A 19,031-nucleotide genomic window follows, 5' to 3' on the forward strand; every position below is an offset into this window, starting at 1 on the left:
AGGCACAAGGAGACTTGGAGACTTGGGGAAGCTGCAGCTGGCAGGGGTCTGGAAGCTCGCACATGCACATGTGAGTACGTGCAGAAAAGACTGACTGCTGAGGTTGTCGCTAGCTCTCCCTAGCAAAAGGGAGTCATAAGCTCCTGACTGCACTGAACCCCAGTTCCTACTGCACTGAACCCAAATTCCGGGCAAGTGTGGGGGAATCTGGACTGTCAGGTGAAAACTCAGGGAAGTGAGGAAGGGAGAGATGTGGAGGCGCACTCGCAAGGGCAGGGAGTGAGGGGAGCTATGGAGGGGAAAAGGAGAAACTATTGTAATAACCTGAACAATTAAGATTTATTAAATAAAAAAAATAAAAAATAAAAATGGGGATATTATACCTTCTGCTTACACAACTGAATAAAAAAATTTTTTTTGAATTCTATCTTTATGTAACAAAATCAGATGGTCACAAAGAACATTAGTCTTAATTTTAAAGATAAGTAAACAAATAGTTTACTTTTCAAAAAAACAAAACAAAACATGCACTAAACCAGTATATTCCTTTTTGTTTGTGCACTGCAATATTACTTTGTATCATAGAACAGTTTTTTCAAACTATATTTTTAAAGGAGGAAAATTTTCATTACTAATAGACAAAAATAGACTAAATAACACATGAAGCACAACTATATATAATGAGGCCTTTGTTAAAATGTCCATCAGCATATATGTAGCTAGATGAGTTATTCTTCAAAGTAGTCCCTTTAGATGGTGTGCATGTATTCCAGCAACACTGTCAACTATTCCCAGTATTCTTCCAGTTCTTTTTTTTTTTGAAACTGCCTTTAGAGTTTTGAAAATATTTTTAAAATATGCTTTTATTGATTTTAGAGAGGGAGGAAGAGAAAGAGGGAGGGAGGGAAGGAGAGAGGGAGGGAGGGAGGGAGGGAGGGAGGGAGGGAGAGAGAGAGAGAGAGAGAGAGAGAGAGAGAGAGAGAGAGAGAGAGAGAGAGAGAGAGAGGGAGAGAGACACATATATGTGAGAGAGAGATATCATTTAGTTGTGTCCCGTAGACACCATGGACAGGACCTAACTCACAACCTGGTCATGTGCTCTGACAAGGAATCAAACCAAGAACCTTTTGGTTTTTTATGTTTTAAAAATATTTTTAAAGGATTAAACAGGACAATGCTCAACCAACTGAGACACACCAGCAAGGGCTGCCTTTACATTTTAAAGCCACATAAAACATCTTCTTGTGAATTTTACCATATCTCAATTTTTAAATTAAACACAATGCTTCCAACAACATGAATGCTCACTCTCTCTATTTAATAGTTGGACCTCAAAATTATTTCAGCCTCGAGTCAAAAGACAAGCCCTCACTCAAAGATTTGACACCATTGAGGATATTATTTTAAAAGTACCATGATCTCCTAAGGCAATTCTAAAGAAGAGTTCAAAAAATGGGCTGGATAATTTTGATTTGGAGCTTCCTGTCTCTCCTCTGCATGGGCTAGAAGTAAAAAGCAGAAAGTGATATTTTAAAAAAAATATTACATAGGATCTCCCATTTATTGAAAATGCTAAGCTTGATATATCTTAGTCACAATTTACAAGAGAAGATTGACCTTGAAGATTCATAGAGATCAGCACCAGGACTAAAAGCCTGCCCAAGAGGCAGTTTGCCACATAGTTAGAGGAGTGTCCAAAAGCAATCTCTGAAGACTGCTTCATTAGAAGCCTTGGAGATTCAGAAAGAGAAAGACTTGCAGTGACCCAGAGTATGGACAATGTTTATCTTCCTGCTTGGGGCAGTTAACTATTATTCCAGCCATACATACAAGTGGCCACCCACCCCTACTATAGAAGAAGGTGAAAGAAACGAACAAATACACACACACACACACACACACACACACACACACTAGAACTTGCCACTGTTCACAGGGAGGAAGTTTTCATAGATGTGGAAGAAATAATCTAAAAGTCAGAAATAAAAAAGCAAGGAGATAAAGAGGAACCAAAACCAGTGTCAAAAGAATGGCACAGAAAGGGAAGATGAAGAAATTCCAGTACTATTACTATAACTGTGACACATATAAATCTAACACTGATAATTTCCATGGCTTTTGAAGGAGCAATATATAGTGCTCCACAGAAGAATTAAAAGAATTCCCACACAGGCCATTGTGGCACAGCATTGGAGTGTTAGCCTGTGCACCTAAGGATCACAGGTTTGATTTCAGGTCAAGGGCACATACTTGGGTTGCAGTTTGGATCCTGGGTCCTGGTCAGAGGTGGTGTGGGAGCCAACCAATTGATGTGTCTCTCTCATATCAATGTTTCTCTTTCTCTCTCCTCTCCTCCCTCCCTTCCTTCCTCTCTCCCTCCCTTTCATTAGGAAAAAAAAAAAAAAAAAAAAAAAGAATACCCTACAGGGCTATTCATGAGGTATATTATCTTCCTGAAGATAATATCTGAGACATACATAATTCTACAAACATAATTCAACACCTAATCATAATAAAAATAAACTCTCAGCAGACTAGGAATAGTCAAGGGTACCTATGTAAAACCTATAGCTAACATCGTACTTAATGGTGAAAGATGGAATACTTCCCCACTAAGTGTGGCAACATTGCATTCAATATCTTTCAAAGATCTTAGCAAGTTTAATAAAGCAAGAGAAAGAAATAAAAGGCATAACATATTGGAAGGAAGAAGTAAAATTGTATTTGTAAATGACATGATTATGTATGTCAAAAAAATCCTAAAAATATTACAGAAAACTAGAACTAGTAAAATTAGTAAGGCTGCATGATACCCAAGGTAAACATAAAAATTGTAATTGTATTGTTAGCAATAAACAAATGGGCATCTATATTATAAAAGGTCTGTGGCCATAACACCGTAATGACTGGGTCACCAGAAGGTGCATTGATGGGTCTCACGGTGCGGCAGGTTTGGGTTCCTGCCCCTGTGGCGGCACAGGAGGTCTAGGGACTCGCACGATTTTGCGCGCTGGGCCTCTAGTGAAAGTATTAAATGGGGTCTGTCTGCCACTATATAGCTAAACATATGAGCTAAAACTGCAAAATCCTAGAGGGAGACATAGGATAAAATCTTTTGGAACTTAGGTTAGGCAAAGATTTCTGAGAGCACAGAAAGCACAAACCATAAAAGGAAAAAATGATAAACTGGATTTTTTTAAAAAAAGAATAGATTACTGAATTTTAGAAAGAAAGAAAGAGAGAGAAACATTCATGTGAGAGAGCAACATTCATTGGCTGCCTCCTGCACGACCCCCACTGGGAAACAAGCCTGCAACCTAGACATGTACTATGACCCGGAACTAAACCAGCAACCCTTTGGTACATGGGACAATGCCCAACAAACTGAGCCACAGTAGCCAGGGCTAAACTGGATTTTTATCAAAATAAAAAAACCTTTGTTCTTTCAATGGCACAGTTAAGAAAATGAAAGGATAAAGCACAGTTTGGGAGAAAGTACTTGCAAATCACATATCTGATAAAGGCCTATATCTAAAATGTATGAAGACCTCTTATAACTTAATAGTAAAACAATCCAATAAGAAACAGGCAAAATATTGAAGCACAAACTTTACCAAAGATATATGAATGGCCAATAAGATATATATGAAGGTATATTCATCATCATTAGTCACAGGAATAGGCACATTAAAACCACAATGTACTACCATTACACACCCACTGGAATGGCTGCAATTTAACAAGACAGATAATAAAAAGTTTTGGTGAGGATACGGCCCATGCAGTGAAATGCAAAATGGCACTTTGGAAAATAGGTTGACAGTTTCTTGTAAAGTTAAATATATACTAAGTATATGGCCCAGCAATGAAACACTTAAGTCCACACAAAAGACCTGTAAGCAAATGTTTATAGCACTCTCTTCATAATGGCAAAACACACACACACACACACACACACCACACAAAAAAACACCCAACCCAGAATAAACTCAAATGTTCATCAACATGGACAAATTATGTTACAGCCACACTTCGGAATACTACTCAGCAACAGAGTCACCAAGTGCTTATACATGAGACAATGTGGAGAGTACAAAAAGCACTCTGCTAAATAAAAAATAACCACAAGATACTATATAAATCTACCCTCAATACATCTCAAATGACTACTAGTATTCAAACCGCATTCTTTCACCTTAATACAGTTAAATTAGAAATCAGTTTTAAAAATACCTATGGCTCTAGCTGGTGTGGCTCAGTTGGTTAGAGCACTGTCCCACACACTGAAGGGTCTCGGGTTCGATTGCCGGTAAAGGCACATACCCAGGTTGTATCTTCGATCCCTAGTCAGGGTACAAAGGGGAGGCAACCAATTGATATTTCTATCACATTGATGTCTCCTTCTCTATTACTTTCCCTCCCTCCCTTTCTTCCACTCCCTCTCCCTTCTCTCTAGAATCAATAAAAAAATATATCCTCATCCTCGGGTGAGGATTAAAAAAATTCTAATAATAAGTAAAAATAAAAATACCTAGAAAATGTATTTGTAAATTTAAAAATAGACTTCTAAGCAACATACAGGTGAATGAAATAATCACAATGGAAATTAGAATATGTATATTATAAATAAATAATAATAAACATACTATGTTTTAAAATATCCAAAACAGCAGAATAAATCCAGACAAAAGGAATAAGAAAATAGTGATTTCCAAAATGTATTTTAAGTGAAAAAAGCAAGAAGCTGATCAGTGTATGCAGTATGCTTTTTCAGTGTAAGAAAAGGAAGAAATATAAGTGTGTGTTGTGTGTATGTGAGTGTGTACATGCTTACTCAAACTAGCAAAAGAAGAAACATAGAAGAATGAATTAAAAATTAATGATATAGTGTCTGGCAAGTGTGGCTCCGTGATTGAGCATAGACCTATAAAACCAGGAGATCACAGTTCTATCCCCAGTCAGGGCCATGCCCAGGTTGCAGGCTTGATCTCCAGTCAGGGGCGTGCAGGAGGCAGCCCATCAATGATTTTCTCTCATCACTGATGTTTCTATTTCTCTTTTTCTCTCCCTTTCTCTGAAATCAATAAAAAAAAGTATTTTTAAAACCACAAAAAAATAATGATATTGATTGAGTAGGGTGGGGGTGGACAGCATGCTTGGCAGGAGACGGGTATGAAAGTAAAACTTCCCAGAATATACATTGATATAAATTTGACTTTAAAATCATATTTAGTTTTTAATGACTAAAAATTAATCAAAATAATGAGAATAAAATTATGTTCATTAATTTTTGCTTGCTGACAAACCTCATACTACATAACCACAACTGAAAAAAGCCATTGTTAAGAGTAATTAAGAAGCCAAAACCGGTTTGGCTCAGTGGATAGAGCATTGGTCTGCGGACTGAAAGGTCCCAGGTTCGATTTGGGTCAAGGGCATGTACATTGGTTGCGGGCACGTCCCCAGGGGGGAGTATGCAGGAGGCAGCTGGTCGATGTTTCTCTCTCATCGATGTTTCTAGCTCTCTATCCCTCTCTCCCTTCCTCTCTGTAAAAAATCAATAAAATATATATTTTTTTAAAAGAGTAATCAAGAAAAAAAAGAGAAAGCATAAATAAATAATATTAATATTTAAGAATGAAAAAAGCCATTGTTAAGAGTAATCAAGAAGCCAAAACCAGTTTGGCTCAGTGGATAGAGCATTGGTCTGCGGACTGAAAGGTCCCAGGTTCGATTTGGGTCAAGGGCATGTACATTGATTGTAGGCACGTCCCCAGTAGGGGGTATGCAGGAGGTAGCTGGTCGATGTTTCTCTCTCATCGATGTTTCTAGCTCTCTATCCCTCTCTCCCTTCCTCTCTGTAAAAAATCAATAAAATATATACATATATTTTAAAAGAGTAATCAAGAAAAAAAGAGAAAGCATAAATAAATAATAATATTTAAGAATGAAAAAAGCCATTGTTAAGAGTAATCAAGAAGCCAAAACCAGTTTGGCTCAGTGGATAGAGCATTAGTCTGCGGACTGAAAGGTCCCAGGTTCGATTTGGGTCAAGGGCATGTACATTGGTTGCAGGCACGTCTCCAGTAGGGGGTATGCAGGAGGTAGCTGGTCGATGTTTCTCTCTCATCGATGTTTCTAGCTCTCTATCCCTCTCTCCCTTCCTCTCTGTAAAAAATCAATAAAATATATATATATTTTTAAAAGAGTAATCAAGAAAAAAAGAGAAAGCATAAATAAATAATATTAATATTTAAGAATGAAAAACCAAATGTAACTACAGATATGGCAGATATTAACTGGTAGTTTAAAATCTTCCTATACCAAAGTACTAAGCCCAGCTGGCTCTAGTGTTACCACTCAAGTAACAGATAACTCCAATCTTATACAAACTTCTAGAGACCGGAAAAAGGGAATCCAGTACTCTCAACCTACTTTACAGGGTTAGCAAAATGATACTAAACTAGACAGAGACAGCACCAAAAAGGAAAATTAAAGCCAAATTCTCACTCATAGAGACAGATATAGAAATCCTGAAGAAAATGCTACCAACCAAATACAGCAGTAAGAAACACATTGGGTTCATGTGCGCAATACAAATTTGACTAATTCGGCAAAGTTATATTAGAAAACCCCTTTTAATTCACACGCTAACAGGTTTAAATCGGGGAGGGAAACGTATCTCCATAAAGGCAGAAAAAGAAGGCTGATAAAACTCAACATCTATTTATGGAAAAAAAAAAAAGTGTGCACCAGAAGTTTGCCTTCACAAAACCTAAAGTAAATACAATACTTTCTGGTGAAATATGGAAAACATTGCACCCTCTCAAATACAGATCTTGGGCCCCACGAAAGATGCTTGCATTTCACGTGTATATCAATGGTGACTTCTTAAACTGGCTTACCAAACTGAAATGGAGAAAAGAATTCTCTTGTACTTAGTGGGGATGCTGTGAAGAGTCAAATTAGATATATGTCATAGCACTGGGCAAAGGGGTTGGCCCAGATTACACCAATCAACACAAGGTTTCATAGAGGTGTCAGTGGCCTTAACAGCGAATATGCAAACAACACCAGCACATCAAGGTTAAAATTACCTCTCACCCGGCCAGTGTGGCTCAGCAGTTGAACGTCGACCTATGAACCAGAAGGTCACAGTTCAAATCCTGATCAGGGCACATGCCTGGGTTGTTGGCTTGATCCCCAGTGTGGGGCATGCAGGAGACAGACAATCAATGATTCTCTCTCATCGTTGATGTTTCTATCTCTCTCCCCCTCTCCCTCTCCCTTCCTCTCTGAAATCAATAAAAAATATTTTTAAAAATGTATCTCTACAAACTGTGCAGTTCAACACTGGAGCCACTAGGCCATGTGGCTCTGAAAACGTGAAATATGGCTAGTCCAAATTGAAGTGTGCAGTAAATGGAAAGTACATACCAGAATTCAACAACTTAGTACAGAAGAAGGGGAAGACATCTCACTAGAGTCCTGATGCATGAAATTTATGCAAGATTAGGCCTTTGTAGCCGCAGCAGCTGCCTCGATCCCTCCCTCACAGCCGCAGGCCAGCTAATAGTTTGGTCCGGAAGGATGTCTGGTTGAATTAGCTTATTATGCTTTTATTGTTATAGATTACATGATGAAATGATATGTTGGATATACTGGGTCAAGTCAAAATCTATTATAAAAATTTATTTCATCTGTTTCTTTACTTTTTTAATGTGGCTACTAGGAAAATTGATTACACATGTGGCATGAATTATCCTTCTAGTGGACAGTGCGGCTGAGGGTCATTGGGGAAGCCAGGATTTGAATTGCTACTTAGTCCAGCTTCTCAAACTTTCATTTGCATACAGATTACTTGGGTAGGGTCTTATTAAAAGGCAGATTCTAGTAGTGCAGGTCTGGCAGAGAGCTAAGATTCTGCATGAACCCTAAACTCCTAGGAGCTGAGGAGAGTAGGGGCATCCGGGTACTATTTATCAACAAGGAAAAACTGTTTGGTGTCATGAAATGATGAGAACTTCTAGAAGAATGATTACACCAATTCAGAGTTGATAACATCGAATAAAGGAAATGGCCAGCAGTGTTATACTTAACCTCAACTCTCAAAAATCAGTTATTATGCCTTGCATCAAGAATTACAAAGAGGTGAGGGCCAACTCCAATTGCCATCTACCTGTGGGGGTGGTAGGTATAGGAACTTGCTCTCAGAGGGGAACCAATGATATGTACAAGGAACAATTCTGGACTAAGAAACTTGAAATGGAACCTTGACTGGGGTTTCTTATATCCTGCCTACCACATAACCAGTGTCAAGAGCAACACCCTCTGGGGTCTCATTGAAACCAAGTGTAAGTATTCCTTCTTACTATGACCCACAAATAATATTGACATGTCATGGCCAGAGGTCACTGCTGTGCAGGATTATTTCTTATTTCAGTAAAACTACTCAGGTCAATTGCAACCCTCCTGGAATGAACCCTGAGAGCAGTCCTAGTTCTTTTCAGTCCTTACGTAAATCATCTTAGGGACATAAAGGAACTTAAATTCAGGCAAGGACATTCCAAGCACCACTACCTGATGCTAAGAACCCCCTTCAGGACCCACCTCTGCCTCCAGAGCTCCCACGAAGGGTAAAGCACGACACCATGATCCATTCCATTGCAAGAGGCTCTGGGAAACAAACTGTGTTTCCTTCTCACAAAACTCTCAAGGATATGATAACAACATGTAATAATGACTGCAAACTAAAGAAAAGGCATCGCTGTGCTGTCAAGGTCTGCAAGCAAGGGAATCGAAGCTGGAGGAGTTACAAACAAGTTGCTTTCTCTTTACTTAAAATTATTACCCTTTAACTTCCCTTACCCCTGCACAGCCCCAACATATTAGCAAGCAAAACCCCCCAAAACGAACCTAATTAAAAACTGTTCATGACAATAGTCCAAACATTCAGAAGCTGGGAAGAAAATGGTGGGAAAGCAATGTGTGAGACCTCTCTCAGCACTGAACTTAAAGAACTTTCTTGTTCATTTGCTAATTGACCATGGAGAGAAAAGCTAAGCATGAGCTCTGTTGTTTCATCTTGCAGTCAGGGAATATAATCCTTAGACAGACAACAGAATTTCTTGAAATGAACTTATCCAAACAATTCTAAACTATGCCCCCCTTGCCCAGTGGAAGTCAAAGAATGTTTGGTAAATGTCTACTACATGAAGAAGGCTATATTAGGTTTAACCTGCCCAGAACAGCGTCTCCAACCTCAGCCGCCTTAATTACAAGTTTGGAAATTGAAAAAAAGCTAATACTGAACTACACAGGTGTTACATATTAAGACAAAGAGTTGAGGAACACAATACTAAACTTATGTAAGTACATGAAATTTTCAAGAGCTACTTATGAAGTAATTTCAAGATACTGAGAAACAAATTCAAGTAACCAAAAAAGGAGTACTCAGCACCTAGTCCTGTTTGAATATGGCAGTGAGGACCTGGAGAGCGATTGAGTTATTGGATTTCTTCTTGTCCCAACACCAAGAGGCCATCAGCCAGTTTAGTATGGGTAGAGGAACTTGGCAGTGACTCAAGCTGCATTGAGGATCTAAGATAAGGTGGTGATTTGAACAAGGAAAGACTTCCATTTTGAGACACTGCAGAAAAAGGCAGGCACTATTCTGTGATGGAGAGATTGCCTTGCTATCTATCACCCTGAGATTGTAGGCTTTACAATACTATCGTTTTGGTAATAAAGAAAATGGGAACTTGGGAGGTGTACCAAAGGCTTCAGATCCATTTGAGAGAGGCAATAAAACACTTGCATATCTCAATGCTGACAGAAGAGGAGAGTGAGGCAGAAACCACACCTATAGCTATGGGGGAGATGAGCTAAGAACAGGAAGGACGCTGCTCTCTAACACAAGTTCTCCCAATAATGAAGGCTTATATAACACACGACTGCAATAACAATAATGCCACAGTGTCTTCAAAGGGTGCTGTTGCATGTTTGACTCTCTGAATAGCTCTGGAAATTTGGTAGGGCAGGTTTTCTTAGATCTGTCTTACAAACAGAAGAGCCACTAGCAGTGAGGTGAAATGACTTGTCCCGTGTCATAGAGTTAAGTGGTGCAAAACTGGAACTTGAACCTGTTTATGGAACTCAAACTCAAGAAGATTTCTACCACCTCACACAGACACAAGGCTCTTTCCCACTACTTGTTCCTCAGCTAGAAACAGAATGAAAGCAGTAGTGCAGGATGCCAATTTTCTAAAGACATGCTTCCCACATTCTTAAAACCAAAAAGATGAGATTGTCCTGGTGCTCTTGTGAAAAAAAAAAAATACATTGTAAACATTTAACATGAAAAAACCATCCTCCAATTACATGATGGCAATTGGATCTCCAGTTGACTAACTCCAACGGGGATTCCTGGTACCTTCTCGCTTTCAAAGCAGAGGGATTTAATGGGTTCTCTTGTTCTATTCCTGTTTGTAATAACAAACAAAATATGGACTCAAGTTATTTGAGTCTAAACAGTAAAGGGAACTTACACTGCCAAGAACTGTGATCACTGCTGCCAACATCACATGAAACTAAATGCTCTACTCAATAATGAAATGAAGACAAATGTCTAGAAAATCAGGTTTACTAGATTTCCAAAAGTTTATTAAAACATGTCTGGAATCCTTTGTTTCTTTAAAAGAAAAGAAGGGAGCTCCACATAGTTCAACTTTCTTGAGAGCCTATTCTAAACACTTAACATAGAGTATCACTTAGTCCTGCCCAACTTCCCTTTGAGGAAGTTACAATTTTTATTTTCATTTTACAGATAAGAAAACTGAGGTACAGAGGTAAGTAAATCCCCTAAGTTCACACAGATAATGCCAGAGCCTGGATTTAAATCAAGAGTCAACAGCTTATAGGCAAATGACAGCTCCTGTCACCCCATCGGCGAGAAAGGAAAAATGAACTGAGAAACTAGAAAATAAAGAAAGCAGAACTTCAAAGAGGCCAGAAGCAGGGACGGGGATTACTAAAGAATAATGAAAACAACCACTTATTCTTTTATAAAATTAAAAAAAAAACTTTAAAAATAACAAGAAACACTAGCCTTTGAAATCCTTTGGCCACCAGTTCAAAATGTCACCTAGTAAGCCTTAAAGAGGCTCTGCTTTTCTCATTTTGGAGCCTTCAATATGAGCAAGAACCACATGTTCTTTTGGTGATTTTGAAAGTAACTATATTTTGTTAATCCTCCTTTTATCTTGGAACAAAGTTTACTAGAGCGGTTTATGTGACTTTTATCATTTTTCAGAACCTGAACAAATGAAAACACTTGTTTTGAAGCCGCTGAACATACAGAACATGAGAGAACTGAAAAGGTACTAACTAAACAGATGAATTTTTTTTTTTTTTTTTGTGAGACGAACTTTTAGAGTAAGCCATCACTAATGCCAGTTTATTGGCACTCTTGTCCTTAAAAAGCTGAGTGCTTCTTCACACTAGAGCTACAGGCATACCTTATGCTGTTCTTTATGGCACCTCACAGATGTGTTTTTAACAAATTGAAGGCAAAACCAAAACCCTCCACAAGCAAAAAGATGACCACTCGTTTTACTGTGATAGTCACTTTACTGTGATGGTCTAGAACCTGCAATTTCTCCAAGGTTATGCTTGTAATTTCAAAATGAACTTGTTTCTTTACAAACCACATGATACGAAGATTGACAAGCATTTCTGATAGTAGGTTCCCAGTACAAATCAGGGTGCAGGCAAAGAAATCAACAACCAACACTGACCTCAACAGAGTCTTCTGTAAGCGAGGGTGAGGTAACCACTGATACAGCAAGGGACTTGAAAACTACCTCTGGAGTATTTGAAACCACTTACTGTTTGCATGGAAGGGGGAAAATTCAATTAAAAATGAGGCTGTGGTGCACTTATCATCCAAAAGGGAGTGTCTGGAGAAATGATGGACTCCAAAGAATCTGAGTCAGACAGATTTACTTTTCGATTTATTTACTGTAATGGAATAGTATGTCTGTTTCAAAATTTATGTATTGGACTTAGTTGATTTATTTACAGTAATGTATTTATTGTAGTTAGTCTAAAACTATCGACTCAAAGTAATGTCCAACTCACTCTCATTCATGCCAGCCTGTTGACATCATAGAGTTCCAAAGTTCTACTTTTCTTCATATTGTTCATCTCCACTGGAAAATATAGCATTGTTTATTCTTTTTATTGTCTACTTCCCTACACATTACTTTTGTACGGCAGGGACTTCATCAATGGTACTGTCTGCTCTCTTCCCAATGTATAGGACATTGTGAACAGGCCTTCTGGATTGAATGAATGAAACAACTGACAACTTGATAAATGTGTTAGAACATTAAGGTAAGGAGACCAATTATTTAATAACCAACTATACTAGAATTGGGAGCCTCCAATGAATGGTCTCCACTTTCAAACATGTCAGGAGGTTGCTACACCCTGGCAGCACCAATGGTTTGAACCTAATCCATGGTGTGGAATCTCTCAAGGATAGATTTGGTTTGTGAACTAGCCAAAAGTCATTCAGAATCAAGTATGGTAAATAAGTTAGTTGGGCCCCAAATATATATTGGATGAAAACAATATGTGTCTGTAAATTAACAAGCTTGTCTTATTTGGCTGGTAATCTGGTTTGGAAGGAAATTCAAAACAGTTTGAGCTACAGCGAAATCGCTGGCTCAGTCTCAAACTCTAAGGTGGATAGTTTACAAGGAACAAAACTGAGCCATGATTTAAAAAAAAAAGAAAAAGAAAAGTACCCAGGCTAGACAGCAGCCAAGATATCCCCCTGAGGCCTTATATTAGCTTTGCCATTAAGTTGTCTGGCAGTCTGTATCACATTAGTTATCCTCTCTGAGCTTCAGTTTTCCCATCCAGGAAATAAATGAACTTCAAGGTCCCAGTCAATTCTAATATGCCATGATTCCACTCTTATGAGAGTTTAGTATGTCTGTTTCAACACCAGTTACAATCCACTTCGCCTCACACTTCGTATGCGTATAAAAGGCGTATAGTATATTTTTGCAGCAGATCATTTCATCTTTGCTTAGGCAAAAACTAAAATTAGTTTTCACTTCCTGAGCGCAGCGAAAGACAGTTAAGGGAGGCAAGCCGGCAAAGGGCGCTTGCCGGTGCCTGTGCATACTTCCGACTGCCTATCAGGGAACTAACCTTTCCCTTTCAGATCTTCCTTTAACTGTTGAAAAAAGACAAACCTCCCATTTGTGACAGTAACAAACGCTGGCAAAGAGCGCAGATCCAGGATTCACGGCAAATGACCGGCTGCGGCCATTCCGCAGAACACACGGGGGATGCGGCGGTCACCCACCCCACGCACAGAACCTCCGTGAGGACCAGCGGAGGCGCGTCGCCAGGGAGACAGGGCGGCCGCCCGGCCCACTCGCCTCCCCAGGACCGGGAAGTAAAGTCCAGGCAGCGGCCACGACGCCCCAACCCCCATCCCCCGGTCCTCCGGCCCGGATTCCAGACCCGACCTTCGCCTGCGGTGGGCCGGGGACCTTGGACGAGGAGAACCTGGAAGCCTGTGGCACCTGCCTGCTACTCTCTGGCCTCAGCCCTGGCCGGTAGGAACAGCCAAGGCATTAGGGCAAATCCACCCACCCCCCGGGCACTGCGAGGCACCTAGGGATCTGCCGTCCTGGGGAGTCTCAAGTTCCCTCTTCTGGATCTCCCATCCCCATCACACCACGCGTCCCCGCCACAGCCAGCTGGGAGACAGGCCAGCAGCAAGCGCTCACCCACCTTGGGATCCGGGCGCCACCGCTGTTGCCAGGCTGCTAGGCTCCCGGGCCCCGCTCCGCCCCCTTCGGGGTCCTCCCCCTGTGGCCTCCCCGCCCTTGGCCACCGCCCTCCGTCATTTTCTGCGCGCCGGTTGGCGAGGATTCGTCACGTGATGGGGGCGGGGTGGGCGGAGGGCTCCAGGAAGCCTAAGGAGCCTCTCCCAGGGGCGGGGCTCTACGCCCAGGAGGCTGCTGGGAAACCCTCTTTGACGGGTTTGGCGAGAGGAGGCCACTGGGAGTTGTAGTTTAAAATAGGGTGCTGAGAATGGGCAGGCCAAGATGCTGGGGGCCACCCTTGGAGTAGTCTCCAAGCAGAGGCTCCTGGGAACCGTAGTCCCAGGACTCCTCCAAAAAAGGGAAACCCAGATGGGAAACTTCCCTAGATAAAACTTCAGCGGATGTCACTAAATTTAGCTATGATTATTGGGTACATAAGGTTGGCTACGTGAAGTTGAGATACTAAAAGGGAAAAAGAAGTTTCACTTTCTCTCCTGCAGAACCTGCAATTCACAAACCCAGCTCAAAGTGGAGGCATTCTTCATGCAATGATAGCACCTTTGCAAGAACTCTCTTGAGATTTAGTGATAAAGTTCCTTCTACTTTTTGAGGTTTGGAACAGGCAAACATTAATACAGTAAAAAGAAAGAAAAAGAAAAAAAGAGAAAGGAGGAAGACGACTGAGAAGGAAATTCAGTGTGTAATTTAAAGCACACATACACACACAACACATACTTGGATTCATAGACTATGTGAAATATTCTTTATGATGCATGACAATTATACATAAGCAGTTCAGATAAACGGTGGTTAATAGAATTACCTGTTAACCGGGGAGTTCCCTTTTTAATTAAGCATCCTATAATGGGCGAGTACTCTTTCACTAGGACGTGTCAGTACGTCACGCCCGGAGGACATAATTTCATATTATTATTTTTTTATTTATACTTAATTAAAATAAACGATATATATATATTTTCATTTATTTATATACAAAGCACAAAGGAAAATACAAAATTACAAACAAATAGAAAAGAATACCAACAAAAAAATGGAAACATCGAATTAAAAAATTATAAATTTTACAAACAATTATAAAGATTACAAAAAATATATACTGTCCCTCTCAGGGCGCAACATATATTTCAAGGACATATTCATATGTCCTACCTGTTTGACGTATTTATAGATCCCGCTCGGTTAACAGGTTAACATGACCTTTTCCCTCTCATTTTTTAGTACTCCAGCATCTAAAAGCAGGTGTTTCACATACCAGTGTGTATAATCCTATATCATTATAAATACACATACACACATATTAACTTTGTTGAAGAGTTCAGACTTCTCAGATGAGTAAGAAGCCCTTCAGATTCCAACCCCACCTACTCTTCAAGACTTCTGTGAGTGCACCTCTTCTGTCAGGTTCTGGTCTAGGCACAGGAGCTTCTTTCTACTTTCTGGACACACCAAGTTCTTTCCTTCCTCCAGCCCTTTATATTCATTCCTTTCTCTTGGGTTGATCAAACTTCAAGAAAGGTGGCAGAATAACACTTGCTCCTGCACCAGGTAGAATTAAAAGCTCTCCCCAGGGCCCTTCTCATAGCACCAGTGTCATAATTTGCTTTCTTATTTGCCCTGCCAACTCCCGTCCTTAATCACATTCACTTTGTACTGGATTTGAAAGAGTGCTCAGTAAATGGTTCATGATTGAATGTGTTTATGCCAGAGCGGCTTCCTGGTGTGCTACTGAATAACTGGATTCCCAAATCTCTGAATCTTGGAGCAGATGGAAGGAGGAAAATGGATAGGTGGAGACACTGTGTTCAAGGATGAGGCTGAAGCCTTTTGCTCCATTAGGGAAAAGTCTCATCTCAAGGCTGTAGTTGCTGGGAAGACTTCTCCAGCACCTCTATCCTGGGTTCAGCCCTAGCTCTAGAGTAGGGGTGTCGAACTCAATCAGAGAAGGGGCCAAAATCTAAAATCCAGCCTAAATCACGGGCCGAATGGTTTACTGAACAGTCATAAACTGACAATGTCATAAACTGACAGCGGAGTGCAGTGATGACAGCGCGGTGCGGGCCACATTGCAAGGCCTGGCGGGCTGGATTTGGCCCGCGGGCCTCGTGTTTGACACATGTGCTCTAGAGGGAGACAACCCAAGCAGAAAGGGCCAGTAGAAGAGACCAGTCTCTGGCCTGTGAAATGGTGATAGTGACTCCTGCTGTGCCTGCCTCACAATGTATGTGTGGGGATCAAGTAAGGAAGAGAGAAAAGTACTTTGAAAACTGTAAAGGCTGAGGACCACAGAGTTTTCACCTTCCTTTGGCCAAGTTGCTATGTTCTGGACCAATTTCTGCCCTTTCTCAGGACATGTGTTGGGAGTTCTTCAGCCTTCCCTGTATAAAACACACACACACACACACACACACACACACACACACACGCCAAATGCAGGAAACCTGTGGAGAGATGGCCAGCCTCCTGGTCTGATGAGCAATAGATGTGATATAGGGCTGCTTCTTTGATAACCTTTCTGGGTGGGACATTTTTTTACCTATTTCCCCCAGGTCCTCCTGCTTTTGCTAAGGCATGGGCTGGAGGTGTCTCATCCTCTGGGGCTCCATCAATTTCTCCTAAGTTGGGGGGAGTGGAACAGGTAGGACTAGTAGGGGTCTATACCCTTGGCCTGGCCAGGTGCACCCATTGCCCCCACTCCCAGCCTTCTGGGTGAAAAGCAGGCCCAAGAAAGGAAATGGACTCTTTCCCGCTTCCTTCCCTTAGTACACTCACCACATGGGTCCTGCTGCTGGTGCATTTACCTCCCAGTCTTCACACCTGCCAGGCTAGGGATTGCCACCACCTGGTTTTACCAGGTTCACTATATTGGGTCCCGGTGGAGGAAGGTGGAAGAAAGTGAAGGGTGTCCTTACAGAGGAAGAAGAAAGGTGAAGAAAGAGGTTGTCAGGAATGAAAACTTTACTAAATATATTTTATTGATTTTGTACAGAGAAGAAGGGAGAGAGATAGAGAGTTAGAAACATCGATGAGAGAGAGTCATCGATCAGCTGCCTCTTGCACATCCCCTACTGGAGATATGCCCGCAACCAAGGTACATGCCCTTGACCGGAATCGAACCCAGGACCCTTCAGTCCCCAAGCCAATGCTCTATCCATTGAGCCAAACCAGTCTCGGCAGGAATGAAAACTTTAAATGTAGCTGAGACACTGTGCTCTGGCAGAAAGCACTTGGAATCAGAAACCTGGATGCCTTGGTAGAATTGGTTCACCTCTCTGATCATTAGCTGCTTACCCTGAAAAAAAAAAAAAAAAAAAAAAAAAAAAGGTACCGGTAGTCAAATATCACCTCCCAGGGTTGCTGTGTCCTAATACAGCAAGGACAGAGGTGAGTGTGGCATATAGAATATATAGAATAACAAGACAGCAGCATTGCCAAGCTGCCAGGCTGGCTGATGGACAGGGCATAAGCCCTTGTGTAATGGCACGAAGGCCTCTGGGCTCAAATCCCAGCTCTCCCATTTGTTAGGTATGTGACTTTGGGCAAGTAGTCCCACACCTATGAACTAAGAATATTGGTATGTATAATACTTGATAATTGTTTTGTGAAAAATAAACATATGCATTCTGAGGACTAACTATTGCTTCTAGAACCACAAGAAGAGGAAGACTCTGCCTCCCTCTCACCACCCCCACCCTTTATTTGAAAAGTAGCCTCAGCAGAAGGGTTCAGCCACATTGGAAAATAGTTTAGCAGTGATTTACAAAGTTCAATGTACATATGGCCCAGCAATACCACCCCTAAGTATTTATCCAAGAGATATGGAAACTTATGTTCATAAAAAACAATTTTATTCAAATAATTATAGGAGCCTTTTCAAAATAGCAATAAAAAAGGTAAACAGGTCAAATGCCCATTAACCAGTAAATGGCTCAATGGTGATCTGTCCACACAGTGCAATGCTACTCAGTGATAAAAAGGAAGAACCAATTATACATGCTATGTCATGAAAGAATCTCAAAAGCATCATGCTAAATAAACAATACACAAAATATTATATCCTATATACTCTATATTACACGAGAGGTGGAGTACCGGGCGTGGACTGTGCCCTCTCGCAATCTGGGACCACTCGGGGGATGTTGGACTGCCAGTTTCCTCCTGATCCCTGAAGACCAGGCTGAGGAACATGAAACCATGCACCGGGCCTCTACTATGCATATAAGATCTTTGGTTAATCTCTTCCTGCCCTCCCTTTTTCCCCCTTCCCTCTGAGATTCATCAGTCTGTTCCATGTGTCCATGCCTGTGTACTGAGCATCTGCCCCTGGTAGTCAGTGCACGTCATAGCTACTGGTCAAACGGTCACTTAGGCTTCTATATACACTGAGTGGCCTGATTATTATGATCTCTGAATGCATAATAATCTGGACACTCACTGTATATTTTATATAGTAAAAGGCTCCATCAGGAGTTCAACCAGCAGGCAGGCCAGCCAATCGCCCATGTCCCCTCCCCCTGGCCAGGCTGGCCAGACCCCACCAGTGCATGAATTCATGCATCGGGTCTCTAATATATATATTAGAGATTATATATATATATATTGAGTGGCCAGATTATTATGTTTTCAGAGATCATAATAATCAGGCCACTCAGTGTATATAGATTTGGAGAAAGGCAAAACTATAGTGATAGAAAGCCAATTCATGGTTGACTGAAGTTGGAAGTGCGGTAAGCAGATTAACTGCTAAGAGGCAAAGAAAGAAGTTTTAGGGTTGATGAAAATGTTCTAAGCTCTGATTGTGATGGTAATTATATGATTATACAATTGTCCAAACTCATTAAACTTTAATCATAAAATGAATGAATTTCATTGTAGATAAATTATATTTTGATAAAGCTGAGGTTTAAAGGCAGGAGGGGTATCTCCACTTAAGGTTCCTGAGGCTGCCTACAATTGTCAATCTGTGGGATTTTTATTTGTTTGTTATTTGTGTGTGTGTGTGTGTGTGTGTGTGTGTGTGTGTGTGTGTTTTAAGTCTTGCTCATATCATTTATTTTTCAAATTTTATTTTTCAATTACAATTTATATTCACTGTTATTTTGTATTAGTTCCAGATGCATAGCATAGTACCTAGCAATTATATACACTACAAAGTGGTTCCCTGAT

The 19,031-nt window shown here is 40.7% G+C and overlaps 1 protein-coding gene across 2 annotated transcripts in view; it reads right to left on the reverse strand.

The window, feature by feature from the left end:
• The window catches only part of MTM1 (myotubularin 1), a 105,831-nt gene extending 91,946 nt beyond the window's left edge, over window positions 1-13,885 (reverse strand). For both annotated transcript variants that reach the window (XM_084871207.1, XM_084871206.1), the window contains exon 1: window positions 13,813-13,885. The gene's annotated coding sequence lies outside the window, so the exon portion shown is untranslated. The remainder of the gene's footprint in view (window positions 1-13,812) is intronic.
• Between the last annotated feature and the right edge of the window lie 5,146 nt (window positions 13,886-19,031).

Source organism: Pipistrellus hanaki (genome assembly GCF_964339955.1).
Source record: "Pipistrellus hanaki genome assembly, chromosome: X".
NCBI classification, from domain to species: Eukaryota; Metazoa; Chordata; class Mammalia; order Chiroptera; family Vespertilionidae; genus Pipistrellus; species Pipistrellus hanaki.